Consider the following 9358-nt stretch of genomic DNA (forward strand, 5'->3'; position numbering starts at 1 on the left):
ACGAAGACACATGCAGGTCTTTGATGAATAATCTATCCTCTTTAAATCCCATAAATCTTACTCAAAGAGTCGAGTAGGGAAAAAGATAAAGACTTTCGGACATCAAAAAGAGAAGTAAACAGCTCTAAAACATACCTTTTCTTGACTACGAACTAGTCTCAAGAACAGCAGAAATCTTGAGTTTTGCTAGGAGATGGAATCGGTTGGAAAGTGATGGAGTTAGAGGGAGAAAGATGAAATGGCTGAAAATTTGGAAAGTGAAGAATTTTCAAAAGGGAAGGGGTATTTATATGGGGATTCAATATAAAGAATGGGCTGACCTCTAAAGGCCCAAGCCCAAAAAGATTTTTATTTACAAAATAAAAGACCCCAATAATTACAACAAACTAAACAATTTTGACAAACGATTTTTAAAACTCCACTCTTTCAAAATAATAATTGGCAACCAAATATAAAAGATTGGAACTTTGGAAATTTGAATTTTTAAGAAGAACGAAACGAAAATATCGACTTTATTTTTATGTCAAAATATTTCAAAACTATTTGGCATTGCACGAACTAACTTGGTTAGCTACCCGCCGAAACGTGACCTAACAAACTAATCTTGGAAGATGAGCAAGATGATCTCATATCATCGAAGCTAAATCCTAGAAAGACTTAGTTTTTAATCAGGATCCTGTAATAAAGTGCTAACCTGAAATCCCACAATGCAGAGTTGTCACATTATTATATACACATTCCACTTAAGAGATTTGTTTTTTGTACGAATGATTGCATAAGCGACTAACATCGATATTTCGCATAGATGGTTATTTGAATCTACTGTAAGTACAAATGTTGTAGGCTTGATAACATCATGAAAGAATTTGATATTTCGAAATTGAATAAATTTTAATGAACTTTTACATCCCGTCGTATTGTGCAAGTACACAACTAGTATATATATATACATACACACACACAAGAAGGTTCAAACAAGAACGCTAACTATTTAAGAAAACAAGAAAAAATGTCGTTAATATATAAATCACATGTCATTTTACATTAACGTAAAAAATGGAAGCGACCGACTTGAACCTGTATGAGTTTGTACGTGAATATATACATGTGAATCATGTATGATTTTGTACATTAACGACCTTTTTCTTGTTTTCTTAAATAGCTAACGTTCTCGTTCGAACCTGTCCATATATATATATATATATATACATATATATACATACATATATATACATACATATATATATATAGAGAGAGGGGGGTAAAGGATCATGTGAGAAGGGAAGTTATAGTGAGAAGTATAAGAGACAATCTCCACCTTGGATCAATCTTAATTGAACGTCAATACTAAAGAGGTTCACCAAGATGCACATGATCAATTCCTTCTAAAGAGCAACTCATGGGTGGACATGAGATTAAAAGTGATCAAGCATTCAGATATTTTCTTACGCTTCTAACGATAACTTCTCTTCTCACCCGATTCTTAAGCCTATATATATACATAGATACAGACACACACACACACACACACACACACACACACACACACACACACACACACATATATATATATATATATAAGGCACCTTCTTTTTAGTACCTATGAAATTGTAATAACCTTAAGTACTAGTACATCATGTGATATTTCATATGATTTTTTCATATGTAGCTAGAATTTAATGTAGTGATTGACATATATTTGTTTTATAATGTGATTGTTTCACACGTACTCGATTCACAATGTGAACCTTTTGGAAAAACACATCTTACGGTGACGGGGGAGACTCGATTTCCATGGGTAGTGATGGAACACAAAAGTAAACCACAATTCCATGTTATAGAGTTCTCACTAAGGATCAATGGCTAATGAGTTCAACAGGTGATTTATAGTTCAAAGTCTCCGATAATCCTAGTTATACTCATTCGCTAGATATTACACCATGTGGTCAATGGCTACTATCTGACTTCAAGAGTCCATATCAAATTGTCCCCGATGACCCACTGCCTGTTTCTAGTTACAAACGGGAAGACCTTCTCATTTTAAATAAAACCGACTATTATGACTATGGATCCATTTGCATTTAGTCAATTACTTTGACACATCTATAAAAGGGCTATAATCACACATATAGTTCTCATCATCTAAATGTCATTACCAAATCATTGTAACATAAGATTTACCAAATGGGGCCAAGTCCTCATAGCTTTCAATAAACCATTTTCTCAGCCAAGTGTAGTATCAAATTCATCAACTTTTTTTAAAGCTCATAAGTTCAAGAATAACTTTGTTTCACAAATATTGTACTCTCTTTTTAAGTTTATCCTTTTTCCATTAAGTAACTTCAAATATGTATAAATCAAGTAAATTCATAACTCATGAAGTTTCCAAGTCCCAACAACATTTGTGTGCGTAAAACACCATATTATAACACATATATTAAAGATTCATCATTTACTAGTAAAAGGGTAAAATAAAACCCAAAATACCCAAAATTTGTCGAAGTAAACGAACATGTAAAATACATCAAAAGAATGCTTTAATAGACTAAAATGAAGGATTTAGACATGTAAAATAATTTAGAAGAGTTAGAATAACTCTCAAATAATAGGTTGATGAAAACCTAGAAATCTTAACAAAATGGGTAGGAAGGGTGAGATCTTGAAACTTTAAATCCTTAGACTTGGAAACCCTTGATCTAAAAGCACTTAAATGCTCTTCAATGTACCTAATATTTTGACCCTAGATATCCTTAAATTGTCTTAAATTTATAGAGAGAGATGGGGAAAAAGAATGAGTAAAAACCCTAACTTAAAATCCCTATAAATCACACCAGTAGTATTCCTGCGACTTTGGCTGCGGCTTTAGTCCTGCCAAAAAGTCGCTCACACCCTTCGAGTCTGACACAAATAGTGTGTAACGTGGCTTTTTCCAGGGCTTTAGCCATGTGGCAACCCATGCAGCCTACTGCTTCCTCCCTAAAAGTCTATTCTCTTGAGTTTTAAGCACCAACAAACACCCCACACAGTAATTACTAAAAGGAGCTCAACTTAAACACTTTTGGGATGAATATATATATATATATATATATATATATATATATACACACACACACACATACACACATATTGGAATTGAAGGTTTATCAAAAACATCGTCATCTTCTCTTCAACACTTATTTGCTTACTTGAATGCAACCAATTTTTTTGTTTAAAATGGTTGCATAGCATTATAAAGGCATCAGGAGATAAACACATCAATTCATGACATTGTGTATAGGATCCACTTAGTAATTCTTGTGTATACGCATGTCCTGTGAGAACTGAAGTGTTATCTCTCACCATTTCTATTCGTGTTGAAGCTCTTCTTCTCCAATACAATATACAATAATCACAATCAAAATAATTTCATTTTCATCCATGTATGACCTTGCAAATATAAAACACAAAATAACATCTTCTTATGCTGCAAAGATATCATAAATATAACATTAAGTTTAAACAACTAATACAAAAAAAATGAAAAACATCAACTTGAAATAAACATTCCACCAATTTGAAATAGCCATTTATTCATATTATATCAATAACAAAACATCCTAAAAAAGATTGTTTAAAAAGATTGTTTAAAACAAAACAAAACATCACCAAACAAAATAGACCAAGCTTACCACCTGTAAATTTAACCCACCCCTCACACCTGTGTTCGCTCAAGCATAAGCAATCTTTCCTATAGTCGGTGCTTTGGCTGAATATGTGAAGTGCTACGTCATACAATGCAGTTTGCTCCCAACCAAGTGTTTCCAACTTATCAATGCAATGATCCATCTCATCCTCTCCCGGAGGTTTGTTCAAGATCTGTTTAACATGTGTCACAACTCTTCCTCATTTACCGAACATTGTTTTCCTCTTTGTTTTTTCCTTTGAGGGTGGGGACGAAAAACAATTTCTTCTTCCGAAGGAAGTGGTTCTTGTATTAGATCATAATAGTCTTATGTGTTGCAATCTTCACCAATTTCAGGAGTCACACTAGAAGGGTTTCGAACAGTATCACTTGGTCCCCAAGTTCCAATACCGGTGGAATCCACGTCATCAAACAATTGAATACAAAGTTGAGAAAAAGGAAGAGGTGTAGTCCACAACTTCTCAACAAATTTGTTTTGTTGTTTATAAAAGATTTATAAGAATATATAGAAGAAGAAACTAAGAAAATAATCTTAATAGAAAAAGATAAAATGTAACCTTCATTTCTATTTGTCATTCCTCTTCTGACAGATTAAACTTGTTTGTTTATGCATCATAAAAACATTACCCGTCTTGTTTCTTAACTTTGCCCATGCTCCATACTTTCCTTTGAGGTAATCATAATGGTTTTTCATTTGTCGTTGTTCAACAACAAAATTATGATTCTTTTGTAGCACATCTGCTACATTCTTCCAAGAAACTGCCTTAAGGCTACACCCTTCTCATTCATTTACGGAGAGCACATGCAAACAAGACTCGATAAACGTTTTCACCACGTTTTTTTTTCAGTTAACCCTAGGCTTTTTTTGATTATGAAGATTCACCAAAATTTGTCATATCTAAAACACTAGCCATCATATCATGATTAGTTAAACGGTGCATGTCTTGTAATCCAAATAATTAAAGGTTGTTTGCTTCAAATTGAGGAATGAAATAGATAATGAAAAGGTACATAAATCATGCAAAGAACCTTCAAAATATGATATATATATATATATATATATATATATATTATATAAATAGATCAAATATCCAAGTTGAAAACACACATTAGTTCCCCATGAGAGACCCCATCTAAATAGGGTAGGGATTATTGGCATAAGAGCATTTGCCATTAATGGCTGAGATAAAAATTTTAAAAGTGCAAGTTGCACATGATGCCAAAGATAGGTGCTGGTTGAAAACAAACATTTGTTTTGTTAGAAAATGCAAGTGGTTGTTGGTTGATAAACACATTTGATCTACAACAAAATGTAAATAAAGATAAATATTTAACATTTCGGATGAAAGATATTTATTTCTTCTATCACCTGATGTCTTCTTGGCTCTCTTTCTACCTTTAGCCAATTGACATCCTCACCAGAGTTTGTCAGGAGGTTTAGACCACTTATGGGAATCTGGGATATGATACAAATTCAAGAAAGAGTCAATGGTGTCAAGCAAAAGTTAGGACAAGAAACTTGAAATGTTTATATGGAGAATCTTCTCCCTTTGAGTCCATTTTCTATACACTACTATCAGTGTAAATAATTTAACATATATAGCTCTTAGATCATGAGAAGTGTTCCATTACATACTAGGGTTCATATCCCCTGAGTAGGTATTTACAGGAATTATGGGCCGTTTGTCATCATTCAAAAACCACTGGTGTAGAAGTATTTTCTATTTTGACAGTGATCACCTTCCATATTTTATGAAATAGTAAACTTGTTCAATGGCTTCTTAACAGATAGTTTTGTGGATTATAATTTGGTAAAAGCCTATCCCTCTCTTGGTGATCCTCTCCAAGATGTTCTTTGCAGGTCTTTTAGCTTTATAATCTATTTGAGTAATTCTATTTTTGAATTTTCTATCAATGGAGTCACCACACATATTTTGTTTGCCACGGGTGTCCTTATTTGCAGACCTGGGTTTTCTTCTTGTGGAGGAAGGTACATTGAACATTTTTGTTCTACTTTTTCTGTCTTTTTTGATAGTTGTATACACACATGTCATTTCTTGGGCATTAATGGGTTGCCAAACTTCATAGATATGCTTTTGTGTTGTGATAAATATTTTCTAGGGAAGGGGCTCTAGAAATAAGTGACTTCTTCCTTCATGGCTCCGTTTTTCTTTCTCTAGAAATTAAGTTTTCTTATTCACTTATACTGATTTGAGTGTTGCTAATGTAATATATATTTATTAAACTTAAACAGTGCTACATAAAACTCACTACTGTTATTGTCTGATGTGCTGCAGGTAGACAAGCTTAAAGATCTGTGTGTGAAACAAAGGGAAGAGATCAAGGCTTTAAAGAGTGCCATTCTGTTCCTAGATGTGATGAATACATATCTCCAAGGACTTCTGGAGAAGCAGGATTCTAAACTGAAACATGCAAAATAAGTTATCCCTACCCTCCAGCAGCAGGTTACTTCTCTGACTGGCCAACTTCAGTGCCTTGCCGAGGATCTATTATGCATTTCAATGCCATATTTGTTTAAATTTATATTTGGCTGTGATCATGTAGAATGCCGACAATGATTTTGCTGAAAATTACCAAATATTCAGTGTTGAAGGAGTCTAGCCTTTTGCATGTCTAACTAGTTTTAAACATGTGGTGATAAGTGAAAGCCGACAAATATTCAGTCTCTGGATGCTATGATGGTCTTATGAGCTCTCCAAGAACACCAACATATGAGCAAAAAGAAGCAACCAATTCTCTGGTAAGCATGTAAATCAACATCCAAAAAATGGAAATGATGGCATCTTCACTTACCATTAGGCTATAGTTAGTCAAAGATTTTTAAGTGAAAGATGGCATCTTCACTTACACTTAGGCTATAGTTAGTCAAAGATTTTTAAGTGAAAGATGGCATCTTCATTTACAAAATGCAAAGAATAAACAAGGGTAGTAGCAGTGGTAAATATTGATTTAAACAAACAAAATCAAACATTTGTTAATCAACCAAAAACATAAAAAAGCCCTAAACAGATCAAACAACAACAAATCATTATTCATTAAATAAAACCCCTAATCTTGAAGCCCTAGACATAAATGAATTGTAATGAACATACCTGAAATTGTAGGTGGAGACTGATCAGGGCAAGGTAGATGACAAACAGAGGAAGGCAAGAGAACAGCGAGAGAATGAGGACAATACACATATATAACGAGATTGATGAACTTTAGTGAAAAAGATGAGTTATGCAGTCTTGATTGCTTCTACAATAGGGACGATTGATGTTGAAAGGATGAGGAATGAAATTGAAATACGGGGAGTGGAGGATAAAATCGGAAAAAGAATTAGCACTGTATCCTCTAACTGCGATACGGATGGGAATAGTTGTTGACTGATTATTATCTGGTAAGAGGGACGGTCAGGGTCTCTTTTTATAATAAGTGATTAGTGAACACTCTACTTCTTATCAAGATAAGAGTCTCTTATCCGGTAACTGTCAATAAAAAGCAAGTAAACAACCCCTTAGTTTTGATTGGGTTTTATGTCATAGATTTAAGGTGTGGAGATTGGCCAATTGATTTTAAAACGAATAATGGATTTTAATCAACTAATTTTCAATCAACGAAAGTTGTTATTTGGTTTTATTTCTAGTGTTTATTTCGTTGGAATATGGACGAAAGCTTGATTCTTGTCTTATACCGAATTGGTTGATGACTACGGTCTTAACACGAAAATAGTTAGGGATGTAGGCCGAGAAAATAATTGTTTATTTTCAATGTTTATATCCTATGGAAGTAGGTGCTGATGTTCTTTAATTGTTTCTTGAGCTATTTTAATCTAATGAAGTCCATTAGACTTGTTGATTGTTTTGTGCTTAGTTATTTAATAATTTTTGGGCTAGTTAATTAATTAATTTAAAGGAGTTCAATTAATTAATTAATAGTGGTATGAATTGAATAATTATTATATTTTTTGATTTAATTAATATATTAATATTAATTTCATCTTAATTTGATATATTAATTTGTTAGAAATTAATCTTAATTAATTTTTTATTCCTAGAATTTCTATAATAAATCATTTGGACGATTTATTAAATTACAAAAAGTGTCATAATCTAAGATTTATAAGATTAATTAATTTAAATTAGCTTCTGATATAATTAGTATATTAAAAATTGGATTTAATATAATCAAATATATTGGGTAAGTAGAAATTAATATTTATTTTAATTAGTTATTCCAAATTGACGGGTGAATATAAAGTATATAATTATTTAGATGATTTAATAATGTTGTAATTAACCCAAGTGATTATTAGGACAATTTAACTTGGGTGATGGAGCTTATAAAATTATGGGGTGATTAAGTTAACGTTTTGTGACATTGGTGAGCCGAGTACTTATGGGTTGACAGACGGTTGGCCATAATGACTTTTGTTGACATTTTTGGTAAATAGGGCTCCTTATAGAATATTTTGGTGCATGTCGTGTAGGTTACTAAGCGGGATTTATTTACTTGGACACATATGCATTTATTTGAGTCTTCACGAGCCTGTCTGAGTTATATATATATATATATATATATATGTAAATAAATTTATTTGCGATGTTATTTATTGGGGTTACATATGTGATGCATGGTGGCATATCTCTTTGAACATGTTTACGGGTCATTTTTACATGTATATAATCTTTACGTGGTGATGCATGTTATTTATTTATTGGTTTTTTTAAATAATATTTGCATGCTATTTTGGAGTCGATTTTCATGTGTCACATTACGGTGTCGATACTTAGGTACTGGATCGGGCTCGATATATCACATTTATGGGTGACACGACCCCGAAAATAGTGCGCTAACGGGTGTGAGTCGTGCAACCCACGGAATGGCAGTGACACGACAGAGCTACCTCATGAGGCAGTTTAGGAGATCTCATTGGTGCTAAATGTATTTAAAATAACATGTATACTATCTATTGTTGTTTATTGTTGACGCGTAATTATAATTGTATATTTATGTGCACATAAATCATGAATTCACTGAGTACTTAGCTAACTATTAGTATGCATCTCAAGAGGTAGTGGTTCGGGTATGGTCAAAGGGAAGGGCAAAGCATAGATAGGTTTCTTTATGATATATTCTTTTCTATGTTTTGCTAGTTATTAAACTTATTACCTTTATGCATTTAGGTTTTATGTAACATAGTCCGGTATAGGACAGACTCATGTTGAAGACTTGTAATTACTTTAAACTAAGACTTTAGTTGTGATGGAGATTTCGTTCATATATTACCGTCATTTACGACGACATAAGATAATGTGTGGGATGAATGATGTGACATTACTCATGGTGGAAATGAGGGTGTTACATAAGCATTCCTGTAAGGATTTTATCCCTTGGGGCTGTTGGCCTACGACTCAACTTCAAAATCCTAGTTGAGCCTCTTGTTCCCCTCAGATTACTAGTTGGTTTGTTTGTTCGGTCGTTGGTGATTGTTTGCTTTTTCGTGTACTTTTTTTTTTGCTTCCTTCGGCTATGGGTTGGGTCTGCTATTGATTGTTGCATCTCATTGCTTCTAGCGCTCCACATTTATGTAACTTTTATTGCTTCTTTTTAACATAATTTGCCTATTTTTGCAATATATATATATATATATATATATATATATATATACAC

General features: G+C 32.9%; 1 pseudogene; it reads left to right on the forward strand.

The window, feature by feature from the left end:
* The window catches only part of LOC112523820, a 12245-nt pseudogene extending 6122 nt beyond the window's left edge, over positions 1-6123 (forward strand).
* Positions 6124-9358: the final 3235 nt, after the last annotated feature.

The sequence above is a fragment of the Cynara cardunculus genome, assembly GCF_001531365.2.
Source record: "Cynara cardunculus var. scolymus isolate 2C chromosome LG 12, CcrdV1, whole genome shotgun sequence".
Taxonomy (NCBI): domain Eukaryota; kingdom Viridiplantae; phylum Streptophyta; class Magnoliopsida; order Asterales; family Asteraceae; genus Cynara; species Cynara cardunculus.